General features: G+C 34.9%; 1 long non-coding RNA gene across 1 annotated transcript in view; it reads left to right on the top strand.

Moving 5' to 3' along the window:
* Positions 1-25,279, top strand: part of LOC126913389 (uncharacterized) — a 54,299-nt gene that overhangs the window by 21,169 nt on the left and 7,851 nt on the right. Inside the window, exon 2 of the long non-coding RNA XR_007708605.1 lies at positions 22,860-22,925. This is a non-coding gene — a long non-coding RNA (uncharacterized LOC126913389). The remainder of the gene's footprint in view (positions 1-22,859; positions 22,926-25,279) is intronic.

The raw sequence follows: 25,279 nt of genomic DNA, 5'->3' as shown, positions 1-25,279 counted from the left end.
GTACGTATACATATATGTTTCCCCTTCTAATCCCCAGAATTTTGAACATAACATTTGTCTGCAGTCAGTAGAGGTGACAGAGGGAAAAACGAAAAAAAAAAAGTCAAAGTTTAGAAAACAGTACGAAGAAAACATACTCAAATGCAGTCTTTACCTGTAAGCAAGTTCAGAGCATTTCAGATTCTAGGAGGGATATCTGGCAGGGAACCAGTCTTTCCTGCATTTGTACCACCAGGGCAGCCAAGTCAGTTATGGAGTTCTGTATTTTCACCACACTCGACAGTACTGAGAAAGAATTTAAGCAATTGATTAATTTGCATCCCTTTTCTTTTTTTTTTTTCTTTTCTTTTATAATAATATAGTAGTATTAACCCCTTTAAAATTGGAAACACATTAGGAGCTCTTTAAGAGCTTGTAATAATTTCTGAATATTCTATTTTAAATGTAATTAGTCCATTTCTCATGACATCTTGATTTTGTTTGCTGACACATTTAATTGTCTCTTATTTAATGTTTACCGTTAACAAAGTTAACTTTAGCTGATATTCCTCTCCAGAAGTGATCTGTATTTGATGATGTGACAGTCCATTTTGCTGCTATCAGAAGTATACATCTATATTTTTAAATTCTTTTATCAAAAAGAGGAAAAAAATCTACTTATTTCAAAAACTGTCTCACAGGGACTATAAGGGCTCTTTTCACTAAAAATACTAATCTATTGTATACAGCATTGAAATGGACCTCTGAAGAAAAATAATAATATAGTTACAATACATGGCTTTAGAAGTTGATTTTTTCATTTGGTAATTGAAAGTATGTAAAACACTGCTCTTACAATTTTTTTAAAACTGTTTGTTTATTTTATTTTTTTCCTAAAGAAACAGCACAGTATATATGCTTAGAACTAGCAACTTTATTTTTTCTGTCCCAAGAACTGCTGGACACCATATCTTATAGGTTTACAAGACAGGTATAGTTCCATAGCATCATAATTTATTTAAGATCACAAAAATGAACAGTTGGTTTTATGATTTGATTCATTGCCCACTGGAGTCTATGGAAAGATTTCTATTGATTTCTTTGAGCAGAGGCTTAGGCTTTTATGGTCTATTCCTTAAGTCAAGTGTACATAAATAACTCTGTCATATTCTCTGAGTCATGTTCCCTCCTGTGCTCCCAGCGTTTGGTAGTTTGAACAATTTGGGATTAAGGGGAATGTAAAACTCAATACAACTAATAAAGAGGCAGTGTATGGCTGGTGTAAGGATTAACTCTGAATTCATAGAGAGTTTCTTGAGATCATGCGCTTCAGTGAAGTAAAGAATTATCACTGATATATAACAAAGTTATTACTATTGTTTAGACAGGTGGCTTATTGCCCAGAAGATTGTCTAAATTTTCAAGAGTGAATTTAGCTTACTGATCCAGGTCAGGGATCTTGAGGCTCTGAGAACAGATTTTTGTCTGTTACAAGCCATATATAATATTTAAATTGATAAGTCTGTGTGTATATGCAATTATTTAAATTGCAGGTCCCATTGTGTTAAATGGAAAGAAAATGAGTATATGTAGGAGGAAATTATGACACCATTAAAATCAATGAAAACTTTGTATTTGTTTATTTAAGGATTTTATATGTAATACTGGAGTAGAACACAATCCTGAGGAATAAAATCTAGTCTCTTAGCTTTTACCTATTGGGTTAAAGTTAAGTTAAAAAGCAAAGCCGAGGATAATCAAGAATAGGTCTTTCCTAGTGTTAAAAGGGAAGAAGACATTAACTGAGAAGCAAAGTACCATAACAATCATTGAGCAGGTTATTTCCAACTCCAGTGAACTTTAGAGCCAACCTTATTTCCAATATAAAGAATATATGTTATGTCTAGACAAGGATCTCAGGAATACTCTTTGAATAAAATCCTAAGCCCTGTTTCTCGGGGGGGGACGGACACAAAAAAACCACAATGGATTAAGATAAAAAATATATTTTGAAAACACAAAAACTCTTTGCAGACGGGTATACCTCAAAATCAAATAAGTTCATTATGACTTGGAAAAAGATTAACAATTATTTATAGTTCTGGAAGTGTTTGAGGCAGTTCTGAAATTACAGTTCTTGTAATAATGTTAGAAATGATTTGTAGAAAGAAAACTCCTTTGAAAGGTGAATATGAGAGAGACAAAATTAAAATGCAGTTCAGGTATATTTTTGGTTTTGTACCTGTCATATTTTGAGCCACCCTGCAGCAATATATATATGTATTTATATTTATATATATATATATATATGTATATGGGGTAAAATAGTTCATGAGAAAATGTTTGTGAATTTTAATGATGGCTTCAGGGTTTTTATGACCTATCAGCTCTGGAAAAAGTATTACTGGTTTGTAAAAATATTCTGTAAAATTCATATGGCAATAATAACAGTGGGCTATTTGTAGATAGACAAAATTGGTTAAAGACCAATGAAATGTTAAGCACTGACCTTGGTAAATCTATGGCTTTTGGCCATAGTTCAAGAGATTTTCAGTGATTCAGAGCGATAACTGTTGGACAAATATAGTATATTTTACAGCTGTGATTTGAAAACAGCATGTGGCAGATTGGCATAAATTATGCCAGAGTATATTTTTATTGCATAACTCATTACTCTTTCCAGTGGGAGCCAAGAACACAATCTACCTAGAAAAACTCCTGAAAATCCCTGTGGTTTCCTGCCAGTCTTCTTAGCCAGATAAACATCTTTGAAGCTCTAACCCATTAGGTTGCTCTTATCAGGGAAAGAAAATCCTGTTTTCCTGTGACTAGGAAATCGGTATATTCTTTCAGAAGGTGAATGCATATATGTATGTTAATGAGAAATATGAATGTGAAGGTTGGAGATTCTCTTAGTAAAGTTTTTTTTTTTTTTTTTTTTTTTTTTGAACCAATGAAATAGAGCTGTCTATTTTTCAAGGAAAAAAAATGATGTGGAAGACAATGATTTTCATGGATTATTTTTAGAAAAGCACTTCAGAGAAATAATTGATGCTAGGGGTATTTTGAAGTCAGTCCTAGATTGCTACTGGCATTAGGTCAAAGTGTGAAACGGGTGAGATCCTGCACTCCTGATCAGTGGCAAGATGTCAAATGACTGTCATGCAGTGATATTGGCTCTTTAAAATCCTCATCCATATTCTTTTCTGCAGAAGGAAAATGATCTCAATCAACGTTTGTATTTAGCCTTATAAATCCTTCAGAGCTATCTTTGCTTTGTGTGATCTTGAAAATTAAACAGTGCAGTGAAAAGGGAGTTAGCCTTGTAGCAATTAAAGTTGGTCTTGAAATGAGTGGAATAGTCAGACTTTGTCAGTTAGTGAAATTCTTAGGTAGTAGACTAAAACAATTGCTCCACTGACAAATATACAACCTTGCCTAGTAATCAAAGATGTGAAAAAAGACTTTGCCACTCAGAGATGTAACAAATCTCTTCATAATATACTGCACAGTGCTGTCAACAAACAGCTGCAGCTCATTACATTGATGTATTCGTTAATGCTCCGCAGCATGTTTTCAAACAAAATCCAGTCAATTAATGTAGATAGATTTATTGTGAATATGTGAAATATTCACCAAAATGTTCTCCTCTCAGATGAATGAACAAACTTTAATTGACTTCAAAATCTGTATTTCTGTCAGCAGAAAAGAACGATCAGGGGTACTTTTCTTATGGAATGTTATCTATTTAATTTCTTTTGTTATTAATAATAGAGTGTCTTGGCAAACATAGTGATTTAAAAATCATGTTTGAAGTAGTTAATGGTAACAAAATACAGCCCTGATTTTATGACAGCAGTCACTTTTAGAAGGGTAAATTGTTTCCATAAAAATGGAACTTAATATGGCACTTTTAAAAGGCTGATATACAGTGGAAATCCACCTATGTATTTCTCTCTAGAATAAGTGATTTAAGAGGTTTAATTTACACACTCGAGACAGTGTGGGAAGTTAATGGCACAATTTAGAATTGAACCTAGATTCAGGCTAGCTTATTGTTTAGTGATCCATCGTTTTCTCCAACAGATGACTAGGTCTCATTCTTCTTTTGTCATTGTTTGTTTGTTTTTAATTCCTCTCACAGTACATTCCAGGCTCTTTAGCATCTGCTTCATATCATTAACTTCTAGAAGCTTGTTCACATATTGATCCTGAATTTAAACATTGAAAAAATTTGATGACCAGTCACAGATAATCAATCTTGTCCCCTATCACCAGTAGAACTCTTCAGTGCACTTCAATGAATGAAGACTTCTGCTTTAAGACTGAGCTGACCAGTGCAATATTATGGTTCTATATGCTTGCATGCAATTTGCAAATCTGAAGAGGGCATGACGAAAGAAATAGAAGTTGGTTGTATTTATTTGGAATTTTAAAAAATAAAAATAGTTGCTGTTGAAAGGTGATTAAGATCATGTTCCAGGCAGTGGTTTCTTGTTAAACAAACAGTCTCTTGTCATGTTATAAACTGTGACGAAGGCAACAGAGAATTGGAGAGTTTAAGTAAATCTGAAGTTCAAGCTCAAGTTTCTTGAAACCTTAGAAGTACTGGCTTGTGTCCACAACACAGAAGTTAAAGTGTAAACATATACCTTCATATGCCTGTTTGTTTAACTAGGAACAACAAAATGGTAGACTAACTGAATTGTTGTTAATCAAACAAAATAACTGGGATTGTTTCTATTCAAAGCTCCACACACACTCACCTTTTTTGTGTCACTTGTCTGAAGTTCATAAAAGTCCAGAACCTGCCTGAGATTAAAATATATATGAACTCTTCTGTACTCATGCAAAGTGAAATGAATAAGAATTTATTGTGAAATGCTAATGAAAACAATGAAGTAGATGGTTTATATGGTGGTTGTATTTTGCTGGTAGATCTGTTCCCTTCTTCTTTCTTATCATTAAGATAGACATCCCCTGTTGCACAACAGTAACTTTTCTTTCTGAAGCTTTAATAGGGATAGATTACTTAGGTTATTTTTTGACAGATTGTAAATTTGGGTAATCATTTTCATCGGAAAAATCATAGATGCCAGAGAGAATTTTAGTTATTTCATGTATCCTGAATGAAGGAGGAATCTTAGGGCAAGATTAAATGATAATGTTTTGGAGGTCATTTAGGAGTGGTGTTTGTGGAGGTGTTTGTTAATTGTACCAAAGTAACCCCACTGTCGTTCAACATACCGGCATAGAACAACTGACACCTAATAATGCAGATTTTCATGCTTCCTTCTTGGGGATGTTTCATCATGTGTTGTTTAGTTTGCATTTCTTCAAACGTGCTGAAAATATTTGTCCTATCCAGTGCTCAATATATTTTCTCAGAAAAAAATATGATAGACTTTTTTTTTCCTGTTTACACTTGGATGTCTAGAGTCCAGTGAAATATTTTAAGCTTTTAAATGTCTTATTTTCTTTCTATTACTTGCAAGGCAAAGAGCTTTTCTGCACCATTAATTTTTTCTATAAAGAAAAAAAATTGAACAAATATATTTGTCCAAACAATTTTAACTTATTTTGGTCAGTTTTTATTATGTAAGGTAATACCTTTTGATTCCCATATGCTTTTTCTTTCTGGTTTTCATATGGGCATTGCAGTCTTCATCATACAACTCTAACGAAAATGGGCTGATACTTTAATGGAATTGCTTTAATGAAAAGCCACAGGACTACAAGGAAAAAAAAGTGGGAAAAAAAGTTATTTTTATTAATAACCTATCTAAAATTGTTGAAGCAGTTAATTAACAAGTAGCTTAGCTAAGCAATGTGAAGATGTACTTATTTTTCTTAGACTGCTGGCAGCAACTATATCCATCTGTAATACGATTTTTTTTTTTCCTCCCTGCTGCCTGACAAAGGTATGTCTAAACAACAGACCTTGTTCCTTCTGTGCAGGAGAAAAAATGCTAAAGAGTAATTTATTTAATTTATTATTTAAAAGAGGAACCTCCATACTTTGATTAAGCTTTCTTCACATACCATCCCATTTCATTTTGAGGTAGGTGTCTTAGGTCACTTCTTATTTCTTAAGCATCTTCATCAAGAACTGCACAAAGTTTTCTCATTGATTTTCAGGGCTTTTTTCACCATGGAACTCAATAAACTGAAATTTCTCAGAAATATGCAATGCTGTTAACTCATTAGCCTTATTTATTTCAGTGGAATTTATATAGTGCTACTTAGTTGAAAAGTGTATGGCATACAATGCATGAATTTGTAGGGACGAGGAAAGTCAGACTTTTTTTGCTCTTTTTCTCTAAGTATACTTCCTAATATAACTAAGAATGAGTAAAATGAATTAAAGTGTTTTATGAAGCTAAAAATAAAGGAAATGAAGTCTTTTATTTTTTCCCACTTTTATTGAATTTAGCTCTGGAAAAAAAAAAAAAAAGGAAGTAAAACAATAATTACGTTAAAGAAAGAGTGGCAAAAAGACACATGCATTTAGAACTTTCAAGAAAAATGAGATGATGTTCTGGGTCTTAGGTTTTAAAGAATTGGCTAGAAATAAAAATATGTTATAGTAACTTTATATTAAATTGTACCTGGAAAGTACCTGTTTTAATAGTCAGTAAAAATAGTGGTTATATTCAGTTGGGTGTCTCAAGATTTTCAGATGCCCTCAAGCAGTCTCATAAAGAAGAATAAATAGAAGGTATTGCTTGTTTCAGTCAGGTATTAGCTTCCATTAAATTGTATGTACATCATCAAAAATATTCCAACTCTTTAGAGCCTTGAACTCTCATTAGAATTTACAGCACACCCACCTCTGTTTTTACGAGGTTTCTATTCTCCTATCAGTCAGCTTACTCTGATTTATTTTGGAAAAATTATGTAATAACTAATCATGTAGACCTTCCAGGAGAAGATCTCTTTCCTGAGTAGCATCTGATCAATGAAAAACTTTTTATTGCTTTTTAAAGTAATTTACCCATTTGATAGGGTTCTTCCTGAAGGGTGTTAGGTTTGACCCATTGAGCTAGTGAAACCCTTCAGAAAAAAATTAACAATGATAAAAGCTTACTAAAATAGCAATTCTGAATAGCCATTTTTCCATTAAATCATACAAATTATGTATATCCTAAGGCCTTGATGTTTTGCTGAGTAACAATATCCACATCTTGAAGATCAGGAACCAAGTGAAAGGAAATATCAAAATAACATTTACCATTCCATTAATCCCCATGGGTGTCAACATTTAAAAGATACAGTGAAGTGATCAGAAGGAAACAGACTTTATTTAACGTTTCTAAGATGCATCAGTCATAAGATGAATCTGTAGTAGAAAGAACCAACAGAAAAGTTGTTGGCTTTTATTTTGGTGGTGGTGTGTTTTTGTTTGTTTGTTTGTTTGTTTCACTGACCTCTAGCATTTAATTTTACAAATCACTGAAAATTAACAGTCAGGAGTTTGAGTAGAATACTATCACAAACGGGTATCCAAAATGGTGCAAAGTTACTTCTGTATAAAGGATTATTTCCCTATATATTTCTCTGTTTTCTCTGGGGGACAAAATAGTGTGGTGCATAGTCTTCATCTGCTCAATAGACTCCCCTGCAAGCTAGCTTCCAGCCTTGCACCTTCTGCCTCCACTGGTAAACCTGGACCCAGTTCTGCAATGGAGCCATGCCATGCAGCTTTTGAAATAGCATGACTTTTTTGGAAAGCTTCTGGATATATCGTAGGATTTTTGGCTTTTTCCTCTACAGTTTGTGGTTTTGTTGTTCTGAAAACTGCTGTGCTATCAGTGTTTCCTGAGCTTTTATAAAATTAGTATCAACCTCCCGCCTCCACCTCTGTGTGGCTGGAGGATTAATTGCTGATCGTTGCTCGTGTACAGAGTGCCTCTGCCAGCCCAACACTGACCTCTAGTGAGGGACGTCGTAAGTTGCAAGTTCAACATGAATCTCAAGAGACTTGAGGGACACCGGAGGTTGGCGATAGAGGAGAGAAAGCGATGCACCTAGCAGCGTACCAGGGACCTAATTCTGCCATCAGACTTTTAGAAACTTTTGTATTTGAATGTATAGGAGGTTCAGCCTAAATCGATCAAGTGCATTTTTTTTGTTTGTTTTTGCCTTGAACTGTGTCTATATTTGCTGTTGCCCACTCAACAACTATAATAGAAACACAAAACATTTTCAGTTAGCATGTTTTCTGTGAGCTTATTATAGTACCTTAACACATTTTCACTGCTTATCTTTTATATTATGTGGAGAGCAGGAGATGGAAGCAGTACTTAAGATACTTGTTCAGGATTGTGTTAGAACCAGGATTGCTCAGTTCTCACTCCTGTCTTCAAAGTTAATCTATACTTGTTTCTTTCTGAAAACATAGATATGTTTGGTTAGTTGAAATTATAATGCAGAGCTTTGTTCATAGATGCGTGTTCTGAGATCTTGAAATCAATTTACATAAGCAGCTGAATATCTGTAATAAATATTTTTTCATTAAAATACTGAATACTAATACCAAAAAAAAAAAACAAACACAAAACAAACAAACAAAAAACCCACTGATTTGCTGTAAGGTTTTGCAAGAACCAAATAGGTATCGTTTAAGGCCCAAACTTTACATTAACTTCAAAACAATACTGCAGACATTTATAATAATGCTCGATTGCATGTTTGTCAACATTTGACCCAGTATAGATATACATTATGAGAATAGCAGCACTTGATTTTAATCTGTATTGTAAAGTATGAAGAAATTCAGATAGACGGAAGGGGGGTACACAGACATGTTTCATTCAGCAGATGCACACCTCATTGTTAAGTCTCTTCTTTGAATTTCTAAAGGGTGTTAGACCACACAGCAAGAAGTGCAAAACAGATGTCCATTGTGCATTGGTACTTCTTTATTACTTTCCTGTTAAAGGAAAAAGCCTCAGAACTTATCAACAGCCATTCTGAGAGGGCTTTGTTGTACCATGGTATTCATCACTGTATAGGAAAATATTTTTCCAGGCTAAAATAGTTTCCTTCTAATTATTGTAAAATGTATTTGATTGGTAAACATTATTTAGAAAGTATTTCGTATATGTAATGATTTATCTTGTCTCTGCCTTGAATTTAGATATATATCATCTTTTCTGATCTGTAAAACGGATGAAAGTGATGCCAAATACTTCCATTAAATGAATTTATTTTTCCTCTTGGAATATGAATGGCAGCTGGTCACTGTATTTCTAAACAGACTGTTTAAGTCAGCAGAAAAGGAAGACAAACAGTCCTAGAGCTGAACAATATAAAACCCATCAAAACAAAAAGAGAAACACCTGTTCTGTTCTGATTAATGCTCTATTCAGAACTAGTGGTCTGTTTATGTCTTGTCAATGGCCTGATCTGACCATTTCCATCTCTGGAAATAATGTATGTCCATAGCTTTAAATGAAATTTAAGGTCATTATCTGAAGGAGCAAATATATTCTTCAATCACTAGGTTCAACTTAACCTCCACCTGTATTCTAGATTTAGACTGGATTCACCTGACCTACAGTCATTTTTCATGAGTGCCTTCCTTATCAAATCACAGTTATGTTGTGGTCACAAGCTGCAATGGTGAAAGATGTCTTCAAGGAAGATTGCATTTATGAGACCTTTCTTTATCCTCTGGGATAACTAATTTAGGCTGCAGGGTATTTTATTTATTTATTTATTTATTTATTTATTTTATTTACTTTTTATTTTACTTTCTTAATTTTACTTTTTTACTTTTTTGTCTGTTCCTTACTAACTGCTCAGAAAGAGAACCTTTGGGAGTCAATTTCATGAGTCATTCTAACGCCTGTATTAATTTACATTCATATCCCCTCATATTTTTCAAGCAGTTGGGTGCTGTATAGACCTATTCAGGGGAAAAAAAAAAAAAAAGTAATGAAATGCAGTTTAGTGTTCAAAGGCTTAATGTGCTCTGTACTCAAGGTTTACTAGGTCTTTTAGGCCTTCCACTGAATATGCTTTACACTCTTGAGATATGAGATGTCTTCTTGAAACTGAAATCTCATGTAAGAAACTGTTTCAATGACAGACATTGCGGCATGGTCAGGTCCAACGTTATGTAGTCTCTTACAAATCTTTTCATGATTTCAGAGGGGGCTGTTTTCTGCAGTTTGGGAGAATGACTCTGAGAGGCAAGAGTCACGCTATAAGTCTTTGTTGCATCTAATATGGCTGAATGTTATGCTACATGCACAGTTGTGTGGTGGTGTGGTGTTTTTTTTTTGTGTGTGTGTGTTTGTTTTAATGACACCCATTTGCAGGCATCTAATTTCCTATTTGTGGTATAGATACATAACAAAGGACCATAGATTGCAAGAGACAGCAGGATCATATATGTCCTTCAGAAATCAGAGTCAGGATTCCAGTACATTCATTCTGTTTTGGATACAGCTCTTAAGCACCAAAACCTATATTCAAAACTAATGAAGATGCTTAGGAGTCTAAATCATACTGGCAGCCAGTCGAATATTAGTAATAATCTACTAAGTAATAATCTACTGTTAAGTATTCAAGCAATATTTAAAGTGGGCTTAATTTTCTAATTCACTAAGACACTCGTTAACTTTACCAGTTAATGCATTTCCTATGTGCTGTTTTGAAAATAACTTGCTTTGGGGTCTCTAAGCTGCCCTGTCTTTTGTGTGTTTGTGTTATTTTAACTTTCTAATAACATACTAGTGATTTTTTTTTTGTACTTCAGGTATAAAGATAGGGTCAATTTTAACTAAGATAGGGTCAATTTAATTATGACAGGGTCAATTTTAAATGTAAATACAGTTGGTCAGTCCTTAGCTTGCTAATTGACATAACCTCCACACAAATAACTAGCACTTTGCTAGTGTCTGGGCAAGTTTAGTGAACTAATGTTCTTGATTCTCCCCTTAATCCTCTTATCTTGCCACTTAAAATTTTGTTTATTTGAAGGTATTTATATTAGGTATGCTTATATGATTATATTTCTCAAAAACACTATAAATAGTCAGCTACTTTTATGGTATTTGTTTGCAACATAGATCTCAATTCAGTCCCTGAAGGACTACTTTCTAGAAACACTACATTATGGAAGGATACAAATACAAATCTCGACAAGTCACGTTATTTTGTACTACTCACTGAGCAATAAGGTGAAATAGAAGAATGCCTACAGTTTCCTAGTAGGACGAAAAACATTTCTTTAGAACACCACCACAGGTAATAATATACTGCAATTACATTGTAAAAGTCACCTCAAAAATGCTTTTTTTATTTAAGGCTATTTATGGTTTATTAATTTGTTAGGACAATCCATCACTTTGTACTTCTTACTGTTCTTCACTCCTAAGTGTACAGAAGAATATTAATCATGAATAAGTTGGAAGTATGCAGAAACATTGGAGACTCCAATTTCCTACATGATTATAGGTTTACAGTTTTTTCTGTGTACTTACTCAGTAGTGGATATCCTAGCTCGCCAGGCTTTTCATCTAAGCCCTATTAGAAAGGAAAGAAAATGAAGGACAAATTCATCACTTTGAATTTGTTTTTAATAGAATATTTTCAGGAAAGCTAAAATAATACGGATTGAACAGTAGCATTGTACACAGTTTAAATCCTCCTAAGGATAATGAAGGTCAACGCAGGACTCAGATAAAAGGTACGGATTAGATATTTCGAACATAAAATCCAGTTGATAATGAAATCTATAAATGGAAACCTTTTCTGTGTAGTATAATGCTAACACGACATTTTGCTGTCTATATAACCTTTAGCTTTTCTGTCAATATTATTGGGCTGCACCAATTTCAGAGATGGCATTAAGCACTGTCAGAATGGAAGGCATGTTTTAGTAATAAAGCAATTATTATCTGCTTATGATGTAGGAATGTAATAGGTTTTTAATGTATTGAATTAAACACTATCTGCTTCAATAATTGTGTCGCTAAAACGATGATCTATAATTTATTAAGAATGGAAGAAAAATTGATGTCAAGAATGTAAACTGTGCACTGCAGCAAACATTTGATAGATACTCAACATAGATACTCAACAAATGGACTGAAGCATCCAAGTATTAACATCAAACTCAGGTTATATGTTTGTTTTAATTTAAGACGTAAGCTTTTAGATTTAAAAAATATAATTGGTCAAACAGCAGCAGCAGAAGCCGTATATTAGAGATCGCCTACGCATTATTTGAGTCATTCTGTTCAACAAACTCTTAGAACAGTCCAACAGAACTTTTAATTTCATTTTCAAATGTAAGGCATGACCTCCAATTAATTAAACAAAATCTTTTCAGGATTCAGTCCCGTCTTGTTGCTTCCTTTTATATTTTGAACTTTGCTTCCAATACATAGTTTGTTGCAGGCCCAATTTTAACTAAGCAGCTGGTTGTCTCTACACCTTGTAGTATTCCAAAGTGTGTGAGCACTTCTGCTTGCTACTGTATATTGTGCAACTTGCCTAATCTGTTTTAAGTTTTGTTAAAAACATGCTTAGTAGCAAGAACAAAAATCTCTTGCAATTTTAGTGGCTTTTTAAGAAATCTTGCTTCTGTGTTGCTGACACCTCTGTGAAAACTGTGCAAGTATATTAGCACAAAATATTGTATATGTATAAGGGACCAAACTGCAGTGATTGGAGGGGTCAGAAGTCTACATAACCATATATTTGTACAGAACAAACTTCAACTGTGCTGTAAAACCAACATCATGGGGTTTTGTGCTCCTTAAGTAATCCCGGTATAACAATTTTTTTTTGTGAAAGTGAGATCCAGCTTCTGCAGTGATATGAATCCTTTGCATTGCTGAGAAGTCAGAGCAACTTTTGCCTCTCTTTCCAGTCCAAGTTAAGAAAGAGAAAGAATAGTGAGGTATTGCATTTAATAAATACGCACTCTGTACTGATTTTCAGTATTGAAGAAAATACTTAATGAATGATCAAGAAAGCATTAAAGAAACATGCCAAAAGCAAAGATAAACTCGCAACAGAAGACCCTCATCTGCTGGGTGCTCTGATATCAGTAAAAGTTGTGTAAAGAGCAGTGGAAAGGGAATTGCTTCAAAGGTTTGCACTAATTTTGATTTAGGGAAGCTTTTGCAAAGTTGCAGGATAAAGCTACAGTGACCATTGTTAATTTAACCTCATATTCTTGCTGTTCATTTGAAAAGAATGGATAGCAAACGAAGTTTAAGAATATATGAGAACAGATCCTAGTTTTGTCATCTGAGCTGTGCAAATTTAAGAATGTGTCTGGGCACATCTTCTTGCAAGACGAACCTATGTGATAACCATCTGCGGGTGTGTCTGCACTGTAATGTACCAGAGAGAAAACCAAGCTAGTGTTAAATGAGTTTCTGATGGGAAGTAGTCTATCTGTGGTGGGATGGTAAATTATCCTCCCAGAGAGCTGGGCTATTACAATAGGCTTCTGCTACCAAAAGCAAGCTGTTGATTATCTGCAGAGTGCACTAAGTTGTGCAGCACAGATGGGAAGGAGGCCTCAGTGCTACTTCTGGCCTGGAGTCTGGACTGCAGTGGGAGAACATCTTGTTCTGTCACACACTCTGTGGCAGCTTTAAGAAAGCCCAGATTTTCTGATCCAGAGCCTTAGATTTAGACAAAACTTCCTGTACAGGATCACTAAAATAAACATCTTGAATTTTTTAGCTGCTGAAAGCTTAGTCCCTCCTGAGTTCATTTGAACTAAGTTTGAAAAGTACCATTATTTTGATTCACCAATTAGTGATCTTGTGAAGCAGTTTGGAAGATTAGCCAAGTACTTATAAGAGGTTCTTCAGTGCTCATAAATGGCAATTATTCATCACTGTCATTAACAACCTCTGTTATCACAAAGTTCATATTTGCAGAAACTGACCTTCCCTGCTCTGAGACTTAGTTCCCAGAGCACTCTGACCCCACAGGCCTTGACTGCCAGCTGTACCAGTTACCACACTGTAATTCATGCACCAGTTCAAATGTGTGAAATTCATTTTCAAATTAACCTAGTCGCTGGAGTTCAAATCTACAAAAACACGTGCTGTGAGGGCAAAAAAGCAAAAGTGATTTTCTTGGATCATGTGCCAATAGATTAGCCAAAAAAAAAAAAAAAAAGTTTATTATCGATTAAGGTGATTTCAGAAAGCCTATTCTTTCTACTTACAGTGAGAGTTGTGTTGGAAATTTCAGTGCAATCAAGTGTGTTGGAATTCACTGAACAGCAAGTATACCTCAAACTGCAACATTAATAAATCTTCTATATAAAATTACAAATATAAAATGGGAACATTTCAGGAGATACACAAGGAATGCTTTCATAAACCTATGAATTACAATGCAAACAGAATCTAAACCTGTAGCTAATTGGTCATACTAATTTATTTTACTGTTTCTGGAAGGAAGTTTGTTAAATCAGGTTAAGAGTATGTGCATTAAATCTCACTTCTGCAATGACACAGTTAATTCTGTTGCTTTAACCTTAGAGGAGTCATGAAATGCACTTGCCTGAAATATATTCTCTTCAGAGACCAGACAGTAAAGCTTGCTTTTAATCAGGACAATGACTTAATCAGGACTTGCTTCTACTCTGCAAAGACAGCTTTACTATAAGTAGTCTGTGGTAGCCAATTCAGTTTCATCCTTATCAAGATTTTTTATAATAGCCCTTGATTAAATTATATACATCCTGATAAAATGTTTTACTAGTCCCTGCAAAGAACCCTTTCAAGCCTGTGAACATCCTTTCTTCTAAAAAGGGAACTGCCTATCTCCTTTCTTGTTTTAATTGACTTCTTTAGCTATGAAACGTTTACTCTAGAAATTATATAGTGCCCTAAGTGCATTCTCCTTCCTTAAATGCTAAAATATGGAATTTTAGAAAGTGCAGTCTGAAATACCATGCTTTTCAGAGGAGGAAGGATTTACAGCCTCCTTATGAGGTAGAGAGCAGAGCTCATAGCAACACAAAATCCAAGGATTCACAGTAAAACGGTTCCTAAACATGAATAGAGGAGATTCATAGGATTAAATAATTAAAGATGAGAGAAGAGTGTTTACTTTGAAGAAAAAAATGCAGGAAAAAAATACAAAGGTAAGTAATGCCATAGAGAAGATAATTGTTCTGTACCATTGATCTTGATTTCCAGAATGGAAAAAGGGCTTAATGAACTTTATAAAGGAACATGTTTTAAATGATAAATATAAATACTTTTTCTAAAGGAAAAAAAAATTGAATAGTAGTTTTTGGGATTGTCATATAGTTAAGAGACATAAGTAAATGTCAAAAAGCCTGCAAGACTGAGTGGTGTCATTTGTGAATGATTCAGGTTTTTTTTGTTGTTGTTGTTTTCATCTGGGATATTCACCTTTAGATTTAAAGATAAAAATCAACCATTTGCTGGCATAGTTTTCTTTTTATTAATATTATTTTTTTCCCCCACTGAAGTGTCACTATTGGAGGCAAAGTCACAGCATGTTGTTTTGTTTTGGAAAATAATCTTTGTGTTCCAAAGATATCCCTGTGGCATCCCTGCCAGGAAATGATTTCTCTGTGAGAATACAGCTTGATTGGTTAGCAAATAAAAGGAAAGATGCAAAGGACATATCACAGCCCTTTTTCGTCTTAAAATTTTCACCTGTTCATGTGCTAATGATCTAGGCATCCCTACTGATTTTTGTCTGTTCCTTGATATTTACTAGGCATCTTGGATCCAAGCACGTGCACAATAAATCACTCTGCAGATGCTTATTCCAAGGTCAACTGAAGGTAGCAGAGTAAGCTTCAGCTGCACAATGTATGAGTTCTGGAGACAATACCTGAGTGGCAAAGACTTTTATCTGTAACATGGTCAAATTAAAAGCAACATACTACAGAAAAATCGAAAAATCAAAGAGATGATTCCCAACTGACAGCCCTTGCTGTGGCAAACTTGAACTTTAGCTGTAGTGCTGTTAAAAACAAATAAAAAACACAAGTAGGATATTATAATAACAGTACATTTTTTCCTGTCTCTAAGATTAATTTATTTTTTATCAAACTAGTAAGGTACATTTAAACTTGGACTGATTATAGAAAAAATGTCTATTACACAAAAGTCAAAAACAAAAACTAAAAGCAGTTCTATAATCTTCAGTATAGTGGTTGTTGTTGCTCCCTCTATACTTCAGTGCACACCCTTGTCAGAAACACGGGAATTTGGTTTAGAAAAGAAGGCATATTAGTAAGAACTTAAATGACCCAGGCTTTAAAGTAAGTGGATATACTCAAATAAAATATTAAATTTAATTAAAACTGATGTTATTACTAGCTGCTATAATTCCATTTGTTAGCAGGAAAACATTAAGGAACTTTATATAGCCAGACTGAGCACAAATTTTATGTGATTACTCTACATGCATGTTTAAAGAATACAACCAGAATCACACATTAAACAGTGGAACGTTGTATGCTGTGTATGCTGGGACAGGTGAAGCAAGACAAGACAGCCCTCTTCTGCTTCAGAAGCAAAGCTTAGGTAACATTATGAGACAACAGACACTGCAGAAATTCAGAATATGACTGAGGAGGAAGAGCTGTGCAGCCTTACAGCATTGCTCTGCACGTGGCTCCAGAGTGCTTGCTGACCTCCCTAGTGCTTATGAGAGAATAAGTAAAGCTTCCTTAACATGTGTTCATTTCCCTTTGTGCGTAAATCTCTCTTTGAAATATTTTTTCCTCTGCAAGTAGGAATGCAGTGTTTAAAAAGAAAAAGTTAGACTTGAAATACTCCTGATATGCCTGCTAGGATTCAGTAGCTAATGGTCCTAATAATAATAATAATACATTCTTTTCTAATTCTAGGCTTTCTGCAATGTAAAAAAAAAAAAAAAAAAAAAGAGAGAGAGAGAGACAAAAGTTGCATGCTAGGTCTGTTCCATGGAATAATGTGAAATTTTGAATCAAGTATTTTTTTCAGAACAAAGAAACCTTATTTTATTGCTTATTTTTTTTATTCCCCCACTCAGAACTTCTGGAAGGAAATAAAATTAAAGTGTTTTGAAGTTCTTTAAAGAAAGTGAGAATAAGTGCCCAGTTTCCAAGGTTTCTGTCTCAGTCATAGTGTCCAGCTCTCAGATCTAGCAGACTGATAAAAATCATCAAATTTTATAGAATCATAGAATCATTAAGGTTGGAAAAGATCTTCAAGATCATCTGGTCCAACCATCACCCTACTACCAATGTCACCCACTAAACCATGACCAGGGCCTTGAAGTCCTTCTTGTGTTGAGGTGCCCAAAACTGAACACAGCACTTGAGGTGCGGACTCATCAGCGCCAAGTATAGGCGGACAATCACCTCCCTGGTCCTGCTGGCTGCACTATTCCTGACACAAGCCAGGATGTCGTTGGCCTTCTTGGCCACCTGGGCAAACTGCCAGCTCATGTTCAGGCTCATGTTCATTGACCAGCACCCCCAGATCCTTTTCCACTGCACAGCTTTTCAGCCACTCTGCCTCAAGACTGTAGTGCTGCATGGGGTTATTGTGACAAAAGTGCAGGACCCAGCACTTGGCTAAGTTGAACCTCAGTCATGGCTGGACTGAGAGCTTTATAGCTTTGGAAGATTCTAGGCTGTGAAGCCAAGAGCAGATCCTACAATCCTTGCTATAGATAAGACTATGGGATTTAATGAGTTTGCACCTGCAAACTATCAGGGCTAGCAAATATCAGAAATTCTCTCAGAGCTCTCGTTTTCTAAATTTTTACATGAAGCTTCCACAGCTTCCAGGCAGCATGAAAGTTTTGAAGCCTTATGGTCAGTCTCCTAAAGGTTGGGACAGAAGGTGGAGTTGCATTGTGCTATAGATCTATGAAGAAATGGTGTCCTCTAGATCAAATAGTCTTTTTGATAGGGCCATTCAAGAGCTCAGGTCCATACCCGATGCACTTCTGCCCCAATGGGGGTGTGAGGGACCTAACCAGTGATCATTCTGTGATTCAACACATGCAGAGGGCATGTTCAGTCACTGTTGTCAGTTACTGATCACATGTTTATTACTCTGTCTTGCGTATATATTAATTTTGATGCTCATGCACTTGTGTTTTTAAAATCAATTTACATGAAAATAATTTTTCAAATAGATATTTCAAATATTACCAGCATGCCTTTAATTACCAACACATTAGTGCCATCCCACTGAAACAAATATATAAAAGTTGATTCATGTTTTTCTTAGAAGTTTACATGCCAGGCTCCATAGTTTGGTAGAGAAACTCTTTGGGCTCTCAAATCCTTTCAGTGATAATTTTTAAACAGGTAATCAGATGAGCTTCAAGGCTACATGAACTGAAAACTCTGTAAAGTGCTTACAAAATGAATATTATTCGTGAAATCAATTATGGTACAATAGCTGTTACAGGTCTCATTTGAATATCTTTGAAGCTGATAGAATTTGCATATAAATTTATATTCTTAAAAAGTAGTGTGAGAACTGATTTTTAGAACTTAAAATATATTTCAATAATACTTAAAGTATTGCACATTTTTGGGGATACTATGAAAAATTTGACTCAATTTAAATGTATTAGCCTATAAAGTTAAGCAAATACAATGCAAGTATTAATAAACCACTGTTCCTTATTTAGTACAGTTCTTGCCTTTGAGGATGCAAGGGTTTTGGTTTCTTTCACAAGTTTTTTGAGTCATGTTAGCCATTAGCACATGAGAGGAATTAAATATTTCACACTCAGTATATGACTGTTAAAATACCTGCCTTATAACCTGAACTTTTGTTGCAGAATTTGTCACTTATGTCACAAATATTCTGTCAGAGCAAAAAGGTAGCAATTAGATTTGAAAGGCAATCCTATACATACATTCCAGTTAATCCCCACCATAAATATAGATAGAGGGACTCCTTGGGCCTGTAATCACCTAAGGGGTGTGAAACGGAAAGCCTAAGATCAATATAAAAATGTTCTAATCTTCTATGGTAATAGTCCCCATTTAGTAAATTTGTATTATAAGTGGTGTTGGCGTGGGACGATACTTTCTGCCAGGGGACATTGGACATGGTAGCACTAAATGGGGGTGGGAGCATTGACTAGAGCAGCCTTTCATGGGGTCCAGCTACATAGGGCTCATCAGAATTGTACAATTTCTTGTTGCCTGAGTGGTGCAGGTGACTTTCCCTGGAACTGCGTGCCCTTCTGCAAATAAGCATTCCTGCATGGAGTCTTCAGCACCCAAAAGGCAGTCTATCTTTTCTGCACAACATGGCTCCTCACTAATGCAGTTGTTAACACAAGTAATATTTTCTGCAGATACTTGTTTTTAACATACTCTGTTATGAGTCACTTTGCTTGGTATTTTAGATCTCGACTGTAGCTTTCTATTAATAGTTGAATTCCCTAAAGGCATTAACTGTTTCTAAAGACCTTTCTCGCTCTAACACCATTCATACACTTTACAGAAATACGTTTTTTCTTTGTATTTCTATTTGAAAAGAGCTCCACACTAAAATATAAAGCCACCAAGAATAGTAAAAAGTATTCATTCTGATAAATGCTTCTCCAATTGAAAGTCATGATGATACGAGATTTCATGTTCTCTTCTTTTCTTTTTCTAGTCATATTCTTTTAGATGCAAATAAAATAAAAACAAACAAACAAACAAACAAAAAAACCTCCAAGGACTACTCAGTAGTTGGCCCTTTACTTTTTTTTTTACCTTTTTTTTTTTTCTTTTTCCTGCCATTAACTCTCGCATGTCAGCAGCTCTTGCTTGAAAAGATATCACTAACATGTATTGTCATAATTAGGAGACAGCTTTAGACTGATTGGTATATTTATCTAAAGGTGTGCTAGCACTTTCTGATGAAATATAAACCAGACTGACTGACTCATGCTTTGTCATCCTCAGAAGCCTGACCCTTATTTTATTAATCCACATGAGAAAATATATTAGATAGGAGTGGATAAAAAGTGTAATAAATTTGCTGAATTCACTTTAATAGACGTAGCTGTCTTTAGAGAGCAGGGTGGTGAATGTGAACAGTAAAAATCAGAGAAGCTTTGTATATGGAATATAAGGAAATCATTCTTTGAAATTATGACACATGGTATGATAACTTATATTTCTTAGTCTGAATAATTATATAAAGTAATGCAGGTTGTCCCCACTCAGTAATAGATGTACTTATATTCCTGAATATACAAATCATTACTTACTTGCAATGGAGCAGTTAAGAGTAGAGAAGACAGTTTTATATTTTTTCCCTGATTTTGTGTTCCTGCTTAAAATACTATCCCTCATAAGTATTGTACTCTGTCATATATACAAAAAAGCAAAGACACAGGAAAGCTGACCAGCAGCTATCTCTGATCCCAGAGATTTAATGAAAATAGTTCTGTTCAAAAATGTGACAACCTTTCTCACATATTTTTGAAGAAATCTGTCATGGCATACCTCCTCAATTCATAAAACACAAAGGAAGCTCTATGGGCAGCTGCAATTAGAAATCCAAGAAGAAATTCAAAAGCTTCTGGACTGATGACAGGAAATACGTCTACAAACAAATCAACCTTTGCCTTGCTATGCTCAGAGTCATTGCAGGGAGAGAAAACGGACAATGAAATGCAGGGAAATTAGTTTCTGTCTTCATAATACCCTAAGTATCTTCCTGTGAAATATCTTCTGAAAGCAATTCTACAACAATTTTAAGGTAGAAAACAGGGTTTTGTATCAGTGTATGCATGCCTATGACCCAAAAAAGCAATCTGTTTTGAACATATTTACAAGAAAACATAAGAGGGGTTGTGCCAAGTTGTAAAATAAATGAATAAATCACTCTGAATTCAGACTATTTTGATGTGCGCTCACACAATTTGAAGTGCACAAACTTGTTTGTTAAGAAGGCACTGCCTATAAATGACTAGAACAGTTAGGGCTCCTTGTTGCCCGGTAGACATGAGGTCAGCAGCTAGATCATCAACAAGGGAATAGAATAGGGATGGATTTAATAAGTGTGCCTGCTGGTAGACAGGAGAAATGGGAGTGTGAATGCAAGCTGGAGATCTAAACTTGTTCCTTTCAATTAAGTTAGTTTGTTCTTTTCAATTGAGTTAAGAAACACATACAATCTGTTAGAACACCTCTGGTGAGAGTGTAATATCATTAAGTGCAGTAATTTGATCACTTGCGGTCATCTGAACGACCCTAAGTTTATCCCTCAGGCAGCTCCATGGACTTCAGTGGAACTACTCCAGGGATGAATTAAGCCCCGTGCCCAGAGAAATAAAACAACGCCTTTTACATATGTTTGCTCAAATTGTGCTGATTGGACTAGGTGATCTTGGAGGTCTCTTCCAACCTAGATGATTCTGTGATTCTGTGATAACAGAAGATAACAAAATTCTATTTTTTTTACCTAAGTAAAGTCACCACCTGTTTTAAAGTTACTACCTGATTTTTTTGTCTAGGTGTTGGGTCACACAACTGCTGACAGCACTAGACTATTTTATTGTCCACTGCCATAATGTTTTCTGTCTGTCCCAACTGATAGTGTAGATCCTTCTTCTTTCAGTGCTTAAACAGTCCTGTCTCATACTGGTTTCTGGAAGAACTGTCCCAGTGCAAGCGCTTACCCCTACGAGGAGAGGGATCCACTGCAGGTTTTTGCTGCATCTGCTCCTTTCCCCCTGAAGGAGAGATGCACCTGCAGTGCCCGGAGAGGACCATCTCTCACCTCTTCTGGAGAGTGGGTCTGCCAGCTTAGTCGCATTCTGCATCCTATCTGCATAGCTATCGTCTCATTGAGGGGTTTTAAATCATGGGGACTTCTGCAGAAAATTTGATCCCTGCTATTTTTCATACAGATGGAGTGAATTAAAATACTACATGTGCATGTTTATACATATGTGCGCGTGTATTCCAGGGGTACTGTTGTACCTCTCCTCACAGTATACTTAATTACAGCAATAGAGCAAATGAACACATGGAAGGACCAGAGTAATTTATTTGCCAGAAGTCATGCAATGAATCAGTGGCAGAGAACTACATATGACTGCTGAAGCTTACAGCCACAATAATCCTCTTGTGGCTCTGAGTCCTGATGCATACTAAGACTATGATTCCTGGTGATGCTGTACCATTGACCTTAAGTCTCATATGTGGTCAGTCTCAATTTCTGAGATGCTTAGCAGACAAATTGGGCTTACTGATATGATTCATTCCCCATGTTCCACTTTCATATTTTTGTTCTTTAATCATATCCCTAAATTTTAAAAGCAACTTTTTCTCATAGAAAAAATAGATTCTGTATTTATTATTTTTAAGGGGAAAACTGTCTTTCAAAGTAAGTAGTTACTTATTTGGAATTCCCTTACTTCCTTTATGTTAATGGTAGTCCAATGGACTACCATTAACATAAAATATTGAATTTAAAAATAATTAAAATATTTATGGAGTTAATCTGAATATATTGCACACTAATATTTATTTAGTTAGTTAGTTATAGGTCCAAATTATGTCTAAAAAAGGACAAACCTGAAATAAATTGTTGGCCTTTACCCATCTACAGAATTCGCTCATATCTCTTTTAGGATAAAGAAAAGCACTGAAACAGTTCTTAACAGTAAATTTTATGACTTTTTTATTGAATTTATACATTTTTCTGGTTTTAAGTGTCATAAAGAGAAGGGATTAAGAAAGGTGTTTTCTCAAAGAAACATGATACAGTCCTTTACTTTCTTAGGGTCATTGCTGTATAATGCTATTCTTAAACAGTAATGTAGTCTGTTTCAGAGTTATTGAAGGAACAGTATACCACGTAATACAGAAGGTGTTGTTTTCTTTTCAGGCTAACATCATTGAGTTGGATAAAGAAAAATTTCCTAGGGAGATGCAAGCCTAGATTTTCACATATGTGAGTATATGAAATAATATCATGTTTTACGAATAGCCATTTGAAATAAGTACAGACTTTGATGCTTCTCACTGGGTGAAAATGGCAGTCTGGAAAATATAAATGAGATTCTAGTTGTGATATCTAAATTCCTTTAGTGAAGTAAATTAATACTGCATTAACAAGCAGGTTCCCTGAAGCCAAAATGGCCAGAACAGAGCTGCTTGCATTCAGAGAACTAAATAAGTGTGTTACTGTTTCCTTTTAAAATAATGTTTCATTTTAAAATCATATGTCTCAAAAATTTAGGAACTTGAGAAAATGTGGCTTCTCTTGTGCAATATTTTGGCTGCTTGTGAGTCCTTATTTAGCTAGTAGGGAAATCAGCCACCGTTATTCTGTACATAAAGAGCAGTGGCAAATTCAGTTTCAAATGTGAAGCATCTTGCTTTGGGAACTAAGCCTCAGTGTGTAAGAGGCTTTGAAAAAAAATTTTTTTTGTAGTAATTTTAAAAAATAAAATAATCTTATTCTTTTCTTTCCCTGGAAAAGTCTGGGTGATGTCACTGTTGTCCTCACCTAAGATTCCTGACCCTGAAAAGTATATAGGATTGTTATTTCAACTAGTGTTCTGCTGTTCATACTGCTGGCTTTGTGAGTTGTAGAAAGCCATGCAAAAATAAAAATAATCCAGTATGGAGAACAGGGGAGGGCATTGGTTTGTTGCTTGTTCATGTTTTAATCTTGAGTCAAGCTGGCTTCATTTACACCGTTCCCTGGCTGGATATATTGTCATTTCAGTAATGGTGATTTCAGAGAGGAAGGATTGGAATGTGTAGCCTGAAGTTCATGCATTACAAGACTAAGAATTGTTGAAAAAATAGCTTCAGAAAATGCACACGATTTTAGCCATAGACAAGATTTTTTATGCCGGTTTCTCGTTTAACTGGGTTTGAATAATGTTTTCATTCTGGGCAAAACCAATAATAGTTATAATTATTGTTGTCTTTTGATAAAGATTTTCTTTTGCTTGCAAATCATTTGTATAGACAAGACCCGTTTTGAAAAAGTGAGGAATTTCCCTAAGTTACATTTTATCAATTTGAGAAAGGAGACTGCTGAAGCAATGCTGGGGAAGAAATTGTAAAGGCAAAAGCAGCAGTGCTGTAGGATATATGTTCACTAGCAGCATTAGGGAGGTCGGAGACCACCAGAGGAAATTATGAAATGGTAGACTTGAAAATAAATACATCCATTCTGAAGGTTTTCAAGCAGGTTTCTATGTAATTCAACCCTAAATCTCTTTTAAAATGATTACATAAATTACTTGTTTGTACTAAGTATTTAGCCTGTCCCATTCTCTCAAGTAATGACGGAGATAAGCAAGGGTCTCTTCAGACCTCTGAAATGCTACTAAATGAAGAAAAAACATGTTGCTATGTAATAATGGTATTAAGCTTCTCATAGGTAATAGTAAAGGTGAACATCTTAAGATACAGCAACACCAAAACTATAAAACTCTAATCTTATATGTGAGATTGTAGTTAAAAAAATAATAATAATAAAAAAAAAGGGGATGTGGGGGGGTAAGATTGGAAGAAAGTGCCCTGAGAGGAGAATGGAAAAGTACTGGTTGAATAGTTGAACTGAATCTGTATGCCATCTGTATAAAATACCCTGTGCAGATATGCCAGCATCCAATACAGCATTTTCAGGGAGCAGCTTTTGGAATGTGTTCCATTTCTTCTAACTTATTGGATGAAACTTTTATATGGAAATGGTTGGAAACTTTACATTCTTCTAAAAGAATGAAATTTGACTTTGGGAAATATGGTATCAATTGTTGATAGATTGAAGTCAGTCTGTTCAGTGCCCAGAGCACTGATTGATGGAAATTTAGTGAGATGTTGGGCTACAGCTAAACAATTCCATTTATTCTATTCCTGTCTTAACAAACAATCCTGCTAAAAAGCAGTTTTTAAAAAACGGTCTTTGGAGGTAATGATAGTGACTGAAACAATAACCTTAATGCTCCAGAAAAGTGGTAATGAACCTTGTAGAAATCAGCATTTGATACAAAAGACCACATAAGTGCAGATTTTAGAAAACTTACTAAAAATATTTAATAGAGTCGAACAACAGTTAAGATCCCTTTATGATTTCAAGGCCAAGTCAGACAGCAGTATACCAACATGAAGAATACTGGTTATTTACTATATGATTTAACAAAAACAGCTTTTAAAAAACAAAGTCAATGTACAGCATGCCAATCAATGCTACTAGCAGTGCAGTAGTCCAGCTTCTGTCTCATGGATTTCTATTAACTTAAATAGGAGAGTTGCAGTTCACACAGCAGGAAAGGCAGGTTGTTCTAT

The sequence above is a fragment of the Cygnus atratus genome, chromosome 8 (assembly GCF_013377495.2).
Source record: "Cygnus atratus isolate AKBS03 ecotype Queensland, Australia chromosome 8, CAtr_DNAZoo_HiC_assembly, whole genome shotgun sequence".
Lineage (NCBI taxonomy): Eukaryota > Metazoa > Chordata > Aves > Anseriformes > Anatidae > Cygnus > Cygnus atratus.
This window is presented reverse-complemented; position numbering and strand designations above follow the sequence as displayed.